The sequence below is a fragment of the Plutella xylostella genome, chromosome 19 (assembly GCF_932276165.1).
Source record: "Plutella xylostella chromosome 19, ilPluXylo3.1, whole genome shotgun sequence".
NCBI lineage: Eukaryota > Metazoa > Arthropoda > Insecta > Lepidoptera > Plutellidae > Plutella > Plutella xylostella.
Genome location: NC_063999.1, coordinates 1298086 through 1309403, shown reverse-complemented (window position 1 = coordinate 1309403; position 11318 = coordinate 1298086). Strand labels below are relative to the sequence as shown.

The 11318-nt window shown below is 34.8% G+C and overlaps 1 long non-coding RNA gene across 1 annotated transcript; it reads right to left on the bottom strand.

Moving 5' to 3' along the window:
• Positions 1-1989: 1989 nt before the first annotated feature.
• Positions 1990-2935, bottom strand: LOC125490027. The gene is made up of 3 exons (XR_007267400.1): positions 2808-2935; positions 2403-2539; positions 1990-2316 (listed from the first exon to the last, which is right to left on the bottom strand). It is a non-coding gene; the product is annotated as an uncharacterized LOC125490027 (long non-coding RNA).
• Positions 2936-11318: the final 8383 nt, after the last annotated feature.

Here is an 11318-nt window from a genome sequence, read left to right as displayed (position 1 = left end):
GTGATCTAAATTTTGTTTGATATTTATAACAATAATATATAAAGTTAGTACCTAAATATCAATAATAGTTATGATGTATTTGCTATAAACATTGACCACCAAGCTTATTTTTTCAATAACTTAATGAATGTATGATAGTAGGTATCATACGGTTAATGTTAGGTTTGAAGATATGAACGATAAGACTAAGAGCCTGTTTCACAATGTCTCGATAATGGCTACCTATGGGATAAAATAAATGCTATTGCTGTCTAAAAGAGAAAGTGATATCATGTATTTGTCCCACAGATAGGCATTATCCAAACATTGTGAAACAGGCCCTAAGAATTGTAGTAAGTACCTTACATACATACACACAATATATTATGCACTCACGACTTTTACCCCAAAGGGGTAGTCAGTGGTGGCTCACAAGCGAGCCACCCACTTTTCGCAGCACATTTGTACTCACGTGATAGGTTGCGAACCATATCGCCGATTTGGAATAATAACAATAGAATACACATCTGGAATCTAGATGTGCAGGTTTCCTCACGATGTTTTCCATCACCGTACCACATCATCGTAGTAATAAGTACCTAATTCATTTAATTTTAAATAATCTCACATTGTGCTAACCTTTGCTAAATTAGTAACAAATAATTGTAAATCTCCAGTAGGACACGACCGTGCCATACATTTCTGCAGGCCATTTTCGACAAATCTTTCCTCTTATTCATACTCTACACCAGACTAAGTTATGACGTCAATACTAAAAGTTTCAGATGCCGTGTATTCATAGTAGAAATATTTTCATTCCCAAATATCTTTTATTTTATTACCTACGAGATATTTTGTTTTTAGGGGTGCGTAGTAAGAGCTGCCAGTAAGCTGTATTACCCTACTTTTGCAGAGTCTCGGCTCGTATTATGCTGATTTTTCATACGTGAGAGATTTTCTGTGAGCTTTTCTATATTCTGGGCCTGAAAGTGAATTTATTTATCATTATACTATTATGTTCATGCGTAAACAGTTGTTACTATTTAAACCACTTTAGTATGTAGCTACTACTTTCCTTTTATGCGATGCACACATGATAGTAATAGTCTTTTCTCCGGCCATCCAAAGGTTGTCTGGAAGAGATCGCTCTGAGCGATAAGATCGCCATTTGTACGTTTATGTTTTTCGGTGTGCAAATAAAGATTACAATATTATGTATGTAATATACTGGCTTCCGCGGACAAGGGTATGTCCACCATTCTCACTTTGTTGGATTTTTCCCGCGCTTTTGACACTATCAATGTTCCGCTGCTGATCGCAAAGTTGACATACTATGGTTTTGATGCTAATACGGTCAAATGGTTTTACAGCTACCTAGATAAACGCTCACAAATAGTTAAGCTTAGGAAATGTGATGGCAATACAGTTGCGTCTGCTGAGTATCCAGTATCCAGAGGAGTCCCACAAGGATCTACTTTAGGACCACTGCTATTTATCCTTTACGCTAGCGATATCACCAACGAAATTGTAAATTGCAAATACCATATCTATGCTGATGACCTACAATTATATCTATCGGGATCCCCATCTGACGTTAACAATACTTGTGATCTTATAAACCAGGACTTAGACCGTATTGCAACTTGGTCTAACAAAATTTTTTTGAAACTTAATCCTGATAAGTCAAAATATATTGTAATTGGCTCAAGGAAACAAGTTCAAATTACTAATATCAATAACCCTAATATAAAACTAGCAGGAGTAGATATTGAACAGGTAACCGAAGCTCGTAACCTAGGTCTAACATTCGACAATTATTTACGGTTTGAAAAACATGTAACTGAAATGGTCAAAAACTGCTTCTTCAGACTCAAGACACTTTATAAAATTAGAAGTTACATTAATGTTAATCTGCGAATACAGTTATGTGAGTCGCTTGTTCTTTCTAAATTAAATTACGCTGACACTGTATATGGCCCATGCCTGTTAAGAAAATCTGAAAAACTACTACAAAGGGTACAAAATGCCTGTATTAGATTTTGTGTGGATATCCCCCCCCGCTCCCATGTTACCCCTTATCTCAACTCTTGCGGGCTACTGAAGGTAGCCGCCAGACAGCGGCTGCACCTAGCTGCGCTTCTGTTTGGTGTAATTAAGTACAAATCACCCCAGTACCTATTCAACAAACTTGCATGGTCACGCGACTATCACACAATTAATACTAGAGCGTCCACTTATCTTATGGTCACACCGAAGCACAAAACCGCTTTGTTTCGCCACTCGTTCCGTTATGCAGCCAGCTTCATATGGAACACGCTGAGACCACCCCTTCGTGACCTGAAATCAATTACTACTTTTAAATATCGGTACAGAATGATCCTACTTGAAGAACAACGAAAAGGGCCATAGGAAGTTTTACCTACTTCTTAGGTATTCACGCATAGCAAAGGCTCGATGTTCCAGACTGCTTGGCTGCAGGCTGCACGCAGTAGATCATCACGTCAACATCATAACTTTTGCTGTTTTTTCTTTTCCGGTTGGTCTACTGCCTAAGTTTCCCCTGAAATAACATTAAATATTTATTCTATTTTTTTTTTATTTTTTTATATTAATAAATAATATTGTTATATAATGTAATAAATTTGTACTACTTATTATAATTATTATGGTTCATACTGTTTACACCTATTTTTTATTGTTTACACCTACTACATTCCATCTATTATCATTACATCTATTCTACCCATCGGCGTCAATACATCTACCTACTTCCAATTTCTGTGTATTGACTTCGCAACAGTAATAAATAACAATACATATTTTCTTACCTCTCTTTTTTAGTCAACGCTGCCTTCATTACAAAATGAAACGAACACTATACATATACATGTATCACTAGTATCGACTGGTGTTTAATGTTGGTTGTTGCTAGCTGTTCGTAGGGTGCTCGGTATCCGGGCGTGCGGCGCGGTCGCCGCCTCGTCCCGTTATCTACGCACGGCTGGCGGGATGACGCGGGCGCACTGAACGGGTCGCGCCCGGATACTGAAAAAAATATTTTACGCCGCTGCAGGCTGTGGGTGCCGTTTCATAATGGCCTATACCCACCTACATTATATAGGTATACAATGTATTCGCGATATCCGGACCGGCTACCTACTTACTATACTGACGTACTTTTATTTAAACTCTTATTATATTATGTTATGCATTTATATTGTACCTATTGTATTATTTATCGTTTATTAATAAACTTAGTATTATGCGTCTTATTATTTATAAATATATATATTTTACTTAATGTACCTACTTACTTATATCTACTTATACACCTACCTAGCTTACTCAAATACATATACACACATTCCACACATACACACATACACACAACACAACACAACCCATCCTAGTTAATATACCTACCTCGCGTTCGTGACTGAGGTCACAACACTAAGGGCCAGCTGAAAACCAGCGCTGTGGCCTCTCTGGCCATAGCACACGCTGAGCTGGTGCCTTTTTGACGCTCTGGACAGCAACCTTGTTTGTTTATATTGTATTATTTTGTGTTTTTTCATATATATTTTTTGTAGTATTCTTTTGTTATTTTTGTTTCTGTTTTTATTGTTCAGTGCGTCAAATAAATGTTTCTTTCTTTCTTTCTTTCTTTCTTATCATTATTGTTATGGCAATACGGATCGCAACCTATCAAATGAGTGCCTTGTTTGCGAGTTCATAATATGCAAGGCGTTATTAAAAGAGAGAAGCAATTACAATGGCTATTCAGCATACAAACATCAATACATTAAAATCTATTCATAAATAATTTCTAACAACTTATTCATTCATTGAACATAGGTAGATATAACCTACTTTTATTAAAAGAAATACTTCTTCACAAAGCTCTTTTCTCAATTACTCAGCAAATACACGTGCGCAAAAATCACACCCAACCCTGACCTATAAACGGAATCTAAACACCTATAAGTACACTTGAAACAAACTAATCACGAAAGCACTATTTCAAACTAAATTAATTAACAAATCAAAAGACCGCCGTCGCCGGAGCTGGGCGCTGAAAAAAAAAACTCCGAGTCTTGTACGAAAATCCCGGGCTGAAAGGAGGACAGTGGCGCCACCATGCAAACTGTTTAGTACCGAGCTGGCTGGATACCGAACGCACGCGTGCCCTCACCGCGCGCCGCTAAAAAAAAAACATCGATAAATCAGTGTTTCTAGACGTAAGTGCAGTGCAGTGGGTGACAAATTATTTGTGCTGTGTGCGTGTGAAAAGGTTTTCGAACGAATTTTGTGTTTGCGAATTAAAAGTGTTGTAGCGGGGGCTGTAAGCTCGGAGTTCGGACTGTCACTCCGGTACAGAGGTAGGTGCGTGGGTAAAAAACCCTAATTTACTACGTACTTACTTATATTTTTTAATATTGAAAATAGAATTTAAAATTGCTTTTAATTTTCAAACCAGATTTCGAGTAGGTAGGTATTTCGAAAATTGTATCTATTATTGATCTTAAGGTGCCTTAAGTTTATCCTTATAGTATCTACATTTAACATTAAACGTTTACTTTAAATTACTATGCAAATAAGTGAATATCATATTTAATATAAGTACTTACCTACTTATATAAAATATATTTCCATGTGGAACGGCGGTTGTTGCAGATGCACAGACGAAAATAACTCAAAATTAAGACCCTATATTAAAATTTCTAATAAATAATTCAACTTTACATACCTTCTTACCGGAAACGAAAGTCTATCCACAAAAATTACCAAAATACCCAACCTAACTAATAGGCGTTTTTCCATCTCGCTGACTAAATTCTAAAACTCTTTTCATCCGATACAAAGTTTTTTCCCAAACTGTACCCTCATTGGGCATTTTCATGATGAAAAATCCCCAATTCATGGAATTGAACAAAAAGGGAAGCTTATTCTAGGAAGTTATGTAATAATTTGTACTCAAATCAAAGCGGTATTATTTTCATTTTATTCATTTAGCCAATGGAATTTATTATATTTATTTCTTTATTAAACAAATTTCCGAGCGCTATGAAGTTTTTATGCCTACACAATGCTATCGACAAAATATAAGCACTTCACTATAAATTTTTACTTCCAATTAAATATTTGGATTTCAATGAAATAACTTAAAAGTTTTATAACTATTCTAAGCCAAAGTAGGTGGCCTAACAAATTTTTAAAATTGAGACTGTACCTAATTTTTTTTATTTTAGTTTCATACAAACCTATTAATTAGACGTTATTCAATCGTTATATCTTATTTCAACATTGTCTTTAACCATAGGCAAATCAAAACATATTTTTTCGTTCAATAATATCAAACGTCCTTTTATATTTGATTTTTTACTAGATATATTATGATGAGTTGTAACAACGACTTTACAAATTGAAACTTATAGGTTACATTTTATTTCACACAGCTTCTAGTTGTCCCATAATAACAAATCCTAACTAATCCTAACTAATATTATAAATGCGAAAGTAACTGTGTCTGTCTGTCTGTCTGTCTGTCTGTCTGTCTGTTACTCTTTCACGCAAAAACTACTGAACGGATTTGAATGAAATTTGGTATACATATGGTCTAGACCCTGACAAAGAACATAGGCTACTTTTTATCCCGGAATTCCCACGGGAAAATCTTTTTAAGGCGAAGCGAAGCTCGCGGGCACAGCTAGTTAATAATATATTTATGTAGGTATTTAGTTCCAAGGGGACACTGCCCTGAAAATATCTGTTCACTTATTAACAGATATTCCCTGGAGAGTAACACAACTGCAGATAACTAAAAAGGCTCCCAAATCTCCGCTCCCCATTCCCAGAACTCATATCAAAACTGTAGTTCTATTTTACGCCAATAGCCTTCTCATCTCGCCGAAACAATATAATATATTTTTATGGTCCCTCTCTCGCTCATTGTCAGAGTTGCCTCTTGTTTTTTTTATTTGCCTACGGCCAAGAATCATTTATTTTTAGCATTTTAATAAAGCTTACATATTTTTTAATTGGGCAAAACAAATAGTTACAACTTTTATCCCCAAGGTTAATTTTTTCGTCTAAAATTGCAAAAAACCTGCTAAAACCCGTTCATGTTTTCCACACCGTTGTTGTATGAGAGTTGGGAGTTGAATTGACATTCTCGTGGGAAATAAATTTGTCGAGTTAGCCAACTCGACTAATACGCGCGCCCCGTGCTGCCTCCAGCAATAAATAGAAGTGGGGAAAGTTTAATTACGAGTACGAAACGTGAGATACATAGCTGCATTTGCTGGCTAGAATACGGATTTATTTATAAAATTATATAATAATATGTATTTTGTAACAGTAGAAAAAATCTACTCAAGCTATACTCTGTCCATTATATTATTGGTTTTTTGACATTCAAAATTCCATACATACCTATTTGATGACTGTAAAAGAAAACCAACTTTACTTACCAGACATAAAGAAACGTCAAAAATACAATAACATAGTAGAAGCTCTATAGCAATGAAAAAGTCCCAGTTACATAGCACCAAATTACTCCTAAACGGAAAATAGCTTAAAGACGCCGTCTGAAGTATTGGTACATGTACCAGCGCATTATATTCCCTGTGCTAAAATTTAATATTATATGTTTTTTTTGAAAATTAAATGTTAAAGTATTGTCTAAGCGTCATTTAAATTTCACAAATAGGTTTGTTACCATGGAAGGGAACTCTTCAGATTTCTCTATTCTGGGAATGCCGACGATTCCAAACAATAGCGAGGCCGGGATTAGTTCGAACTGTGAACGATTTAAATTAAACGGTTAACATTCGTCTCCGTGCCCTCCCTGAGATGTTTGCTTGATGATAAATTACTTAAGTTTTGCGTTGAACGGATCTCGCGGTGATATTGGAGTTGTTATGTCTGAATAGTGTTGGTGGTTTGTCTTTGGTTTGTTTTAGGGGCGTAGAGTCAATTCTGCGTTGTGTAATGCAAGTTTGTATTAGAGTCAGTTAATGTTATCTATGCTACGGGTTAAATATGGTATACGAGTACTTAGGTAGAGTATAATATTTTTTTCCTTAACTGGTTTCCTGAAAAATTTATGAAGGTAACGCACCAGATCCGTTATTACAAAGAATAATATTGTTACTCTAATAAACCTAAATAATAATTATTATCATTTAAGAATACCTAAACCATTTAGAGCCTTAATTATATTGTTTCGTTTCCCGACTATTTGCATCGGTTAGTAATTAAACATTCAGCCTATCGGCTTTATAAACACAAGTATCCAATACCTATGTTTGGTACCTAACTAAGTCTATTTCTATATCAAGCATTTTTTTGTATAATACTCTCACGGGCAATGAAAAAGTTCCATCGAGAAAATCACCTAAATACTTGTAAACGAAAAAAAATAACTTAATGAAGCCTACTTCAATATTTAAGTACATTTTACGGCGCATCAGAATATTATCAACTAATTATAATCATATACAAAAAAAAAACCCCGACTGCACGCTAAAAACATGAAAACAAGCCCCAATGTTAATGGAAAGTATCGCAGGCGGGGACCAACTATTCTATTCTCTATTCTATTCTCTGTGGGGGTGTAAGTACCTGCACCTGGCTCTCTCGAATGGAACCTTTGTGCATATCCCCAAGGTCTAAGCTGTTGGCGGGGACCAACAGAGGGTTCACTATTTAGCTGAATGTTACTTAGATAGGTGTGTGACGGTCAAGTTGGTCGCTGCCTGCGATACTTTCCATTAACATTGGGGCTTGTTTTCATCTTTTTAGCGTGCAGTCGGGTTTTTTGTTTGTTTATAATTATAATTTTTTATTTGTAACTTTTTAGTTGTTTTTAATTAATGAAATTTTATGTCAGTAGACGGGTTTTTAGTTTACTAGCTGTTCCCGCGAGCTTCGCTTCGCCTTAAAAAGTTTTCCCGTGGGAATTCCGGGATAAAAAGTAGCCTATGTTCTTTCCCAGGGTCAATACCATATGTATACCAAATTTCATTCAAATCAGTTCTGTAGTTTTGGCGTGAAAGAGTAACAGGCAGACAGACAGACAGACAGACAGACACAGTTACTTTCGCATTTATAATATTAGTTAGGATTAGGATGAACATTTTTGTTTCAATAATTTTGGTTTTGTGATTTAAAAACCTACAATATGCAAATTTTCGTAATGTGCTAATCAAGCCCTTTCATTTGATACCCCACACTGCATTGTTGGAAAAATATTTTTTTTTCGAACATCACTTTATGTCTTCTAGAGGGCGCTATATACATTTAAATGTAACGTCACATAGCCTATAACCATCGCGCAATTAATACGCTTCTAACAATACCTCATACATCAAAATCTATCAAGCCGTTTAGGCTACAAGAGGGAACAAAGAAACAGACAAACATACATACAAACATACAATCGAAAAACATTACCCTCCTCCGGCAGTCGGGTAAAAACGTAAATATTTTGATAAAATTTTCATTAAATGTTTAAAAAAAATTGGGGCCACTTGGTGTCTGCATTTTGTGAGTGGAACTGTTTCTTTGCAGGTGAGTATACTTATTACTTCCATGTTTGTTACGTTCTCATGATTGTAAAGCTAATATCAAAATGGCATGACAGCGGCTGTCGACGCCATACGAGGCACGGTTAACATACAGCATTATAATATCCACCGTAGAGTTAGTTGCGATTTATAGTCTCGGTCGAGATTAACCTTGACTTGAGTTGAACACTACCTAGCCTCTGTTGACGTAGTCTAATCTTCCAGTATAATCGTAAAATAATAAGTAAAAATGTACACAGATATCTACTTAACCAAAACCACAGGAAGGAAACCTTTTTTTTCGGGCTCAAAGTTGGTCAAATTACAGGTGAAAAACTTGAATTAGCTTCAAACATATAGGTACCAAATAAAATAATAATTATAGTTAATCCGTAGATTAAAATCAGTACTTACTATGTGAAATAATGACTTGACGGTAAATAATTCATATTTATTTTAAATATCACATAGATTTGCGAAATAGGCACTGATTGTTGAATCCCAATAAAGAAAAACACTGGATAACACGAAACTGAACATGATGAACCTATAACTTACATCATTTACATAATGGTAACGCACGTACCGCACGGGTACTCATAATAAAGTTTTAATAGTGTTATAGTTTATTGCATTTTGGATTCGAAACGAAACTAACTCAAAATCGGTATAAACACAAAACATTATTCATATATTTTTTTATTTTTTTTTTCCTCATATAGTTTATTCATAATAATTAAAAGACATAGAAAAACATAGAATAACTCCATCTGCTTATTTTGCGTTTTATTTGTATGAATGTATTTATTAAGTACAGAATAGTTACCACATTTTTTAAAAATACCTATATGTTAAAACTTGGCTCTAAACTCAAACATAGTTGTGAGATGACAACGAAAGAAACTTACGATAAAAATTCTAGCTGACATCGAAGCAATAATGACAAAGTTCTAACGAGTTTACGGCCCAGAGAATATTGCCCTCTTTCGCACCCTTTGAAAACTAAACCCTGAAGGGAAGGGCTTAATAGTCCTTTCATATTTTCACAATCCATCGGGCACGCAAGGAATTAATCTACGTGACAAATTCGTTTCCAACCGCCATAATAACCTTTGACAAGGTGAGGAAAGGTAACGTAATTTTATTAGGTCTGAGACTCTGATTTTTTCATGAAGTTTTTTGTACTCTTTTCGAGTTTTAATACCTACTGAAACTTAAAGGGGTTTGAACTAAATGGTGTCGAAGTTAAGAAAGTAGTAAATAAAATCAACGAATGAACTTACTGAAATCTGGTTAATTCTGTCTCCACGGTGACAAACCTCAGTCAGCGCTAGTGTTTGTGACACACGCAATATAAAGTTAAAAATGAATAAGAAGTTTAAAACAAAAAGGAATAGATAATAGATATTCTTTATTTGTGCACAAAAACATGGACAAAATTACAAAAAACTTAATCTAACCCATAATATATGTACAAATGGCGGCCTTATCGCTTAAAGCGATTTCTTACAAGCAACCTTTGGGTGGAAGGATATTTCGATGCAAAGGGTGCATAATACATGTATGAATATACGAGTAATATAAATTGGATTTAACTTAAATTACGATAATTACACGGTACAATATAAGATCCCAATGAGTCTGACCCACAGTAAGTAAAAAAAGTCCTGGCGGTAAAAGTAGAACATCAATTTAAATAATGAAAATCGACAGAGCGGAAATTGTAATTTTCTTTAGCAAAAACTGAACTTTTTATCTTTAGAATTCAAATTATTAAAATTGCATTGGGAAGCTACCAGGTAATGAAATTAAGATTATGTTCCTTGGGATTGAAAATGTCTGTGGTAATATTAAATGACTATGTTTTTGGATTTAGTTTTAACAGTAATTAAAAGCCAGTAGGTATTTAAAATTGGTTAGCCCACATCTTTATAAATAAAAATGAATTTATTTTCGTTAGTCTACTTAAAACTCAAGAACAGCTGAACCGATTTGGCTACTTTTGGTCTTGAAATATTTGTGGAAGTCCAGGAAAGGTTTATAAGGTAAGAAGGGTAGATTAGAGTAGTTTAGTGTAGGGTAGGGTAAGGAGGCGGTATGAAGTTGGACGGGCTAGCTATAGGACATATAAATCACTGCTGAAAAAATATTGAGAATATTATTCACACCAGATTTTCTTTCTGTTTCTTGAGTTTTCTGATTTTCTTTGAGAATAACGAGATTGACATCTGATTGAAAATTTTGAATCGATCGGGCATTAGGAAAGATCTCCTATCTAATAGAAAAGAGCTGATAATCTTAAAACGTCTGAACCGATTTTCATGAAACATGGCTAAAAACACATGGTGTAACATTACCTATCACCCTTAATAAAAAACGATAGTAAATTCAGCTACCAACCGTAGGGTATACGGTACCGTAGCGTAGGTATAATCTACGCTACCACTGACAAAAACTCAGAGACGTTAAACATAGAAGACCCCTCTTTTCCCGTTATGAATTATAAAACGAAATATATGTAATTATTTTTATACTGATTCTTGCAAATGTTTTTATCGATATTGTTTTACGGAAAGTGATTAAATTTTCGTCTGAAACTGTCGTCGAATATAAATACATCGGCAATACAGCTCAACTTTACTATAACGAAGTAAATAGTTGGATGTGGGCCAGAAGGGTTACTCTATTTTTTTAATTTTTTTTTAAAGAACAATCAAGAGGTATTATCGATAATAATATTGACGGCTGAATGGTGTAGTGGATAGTGACCCT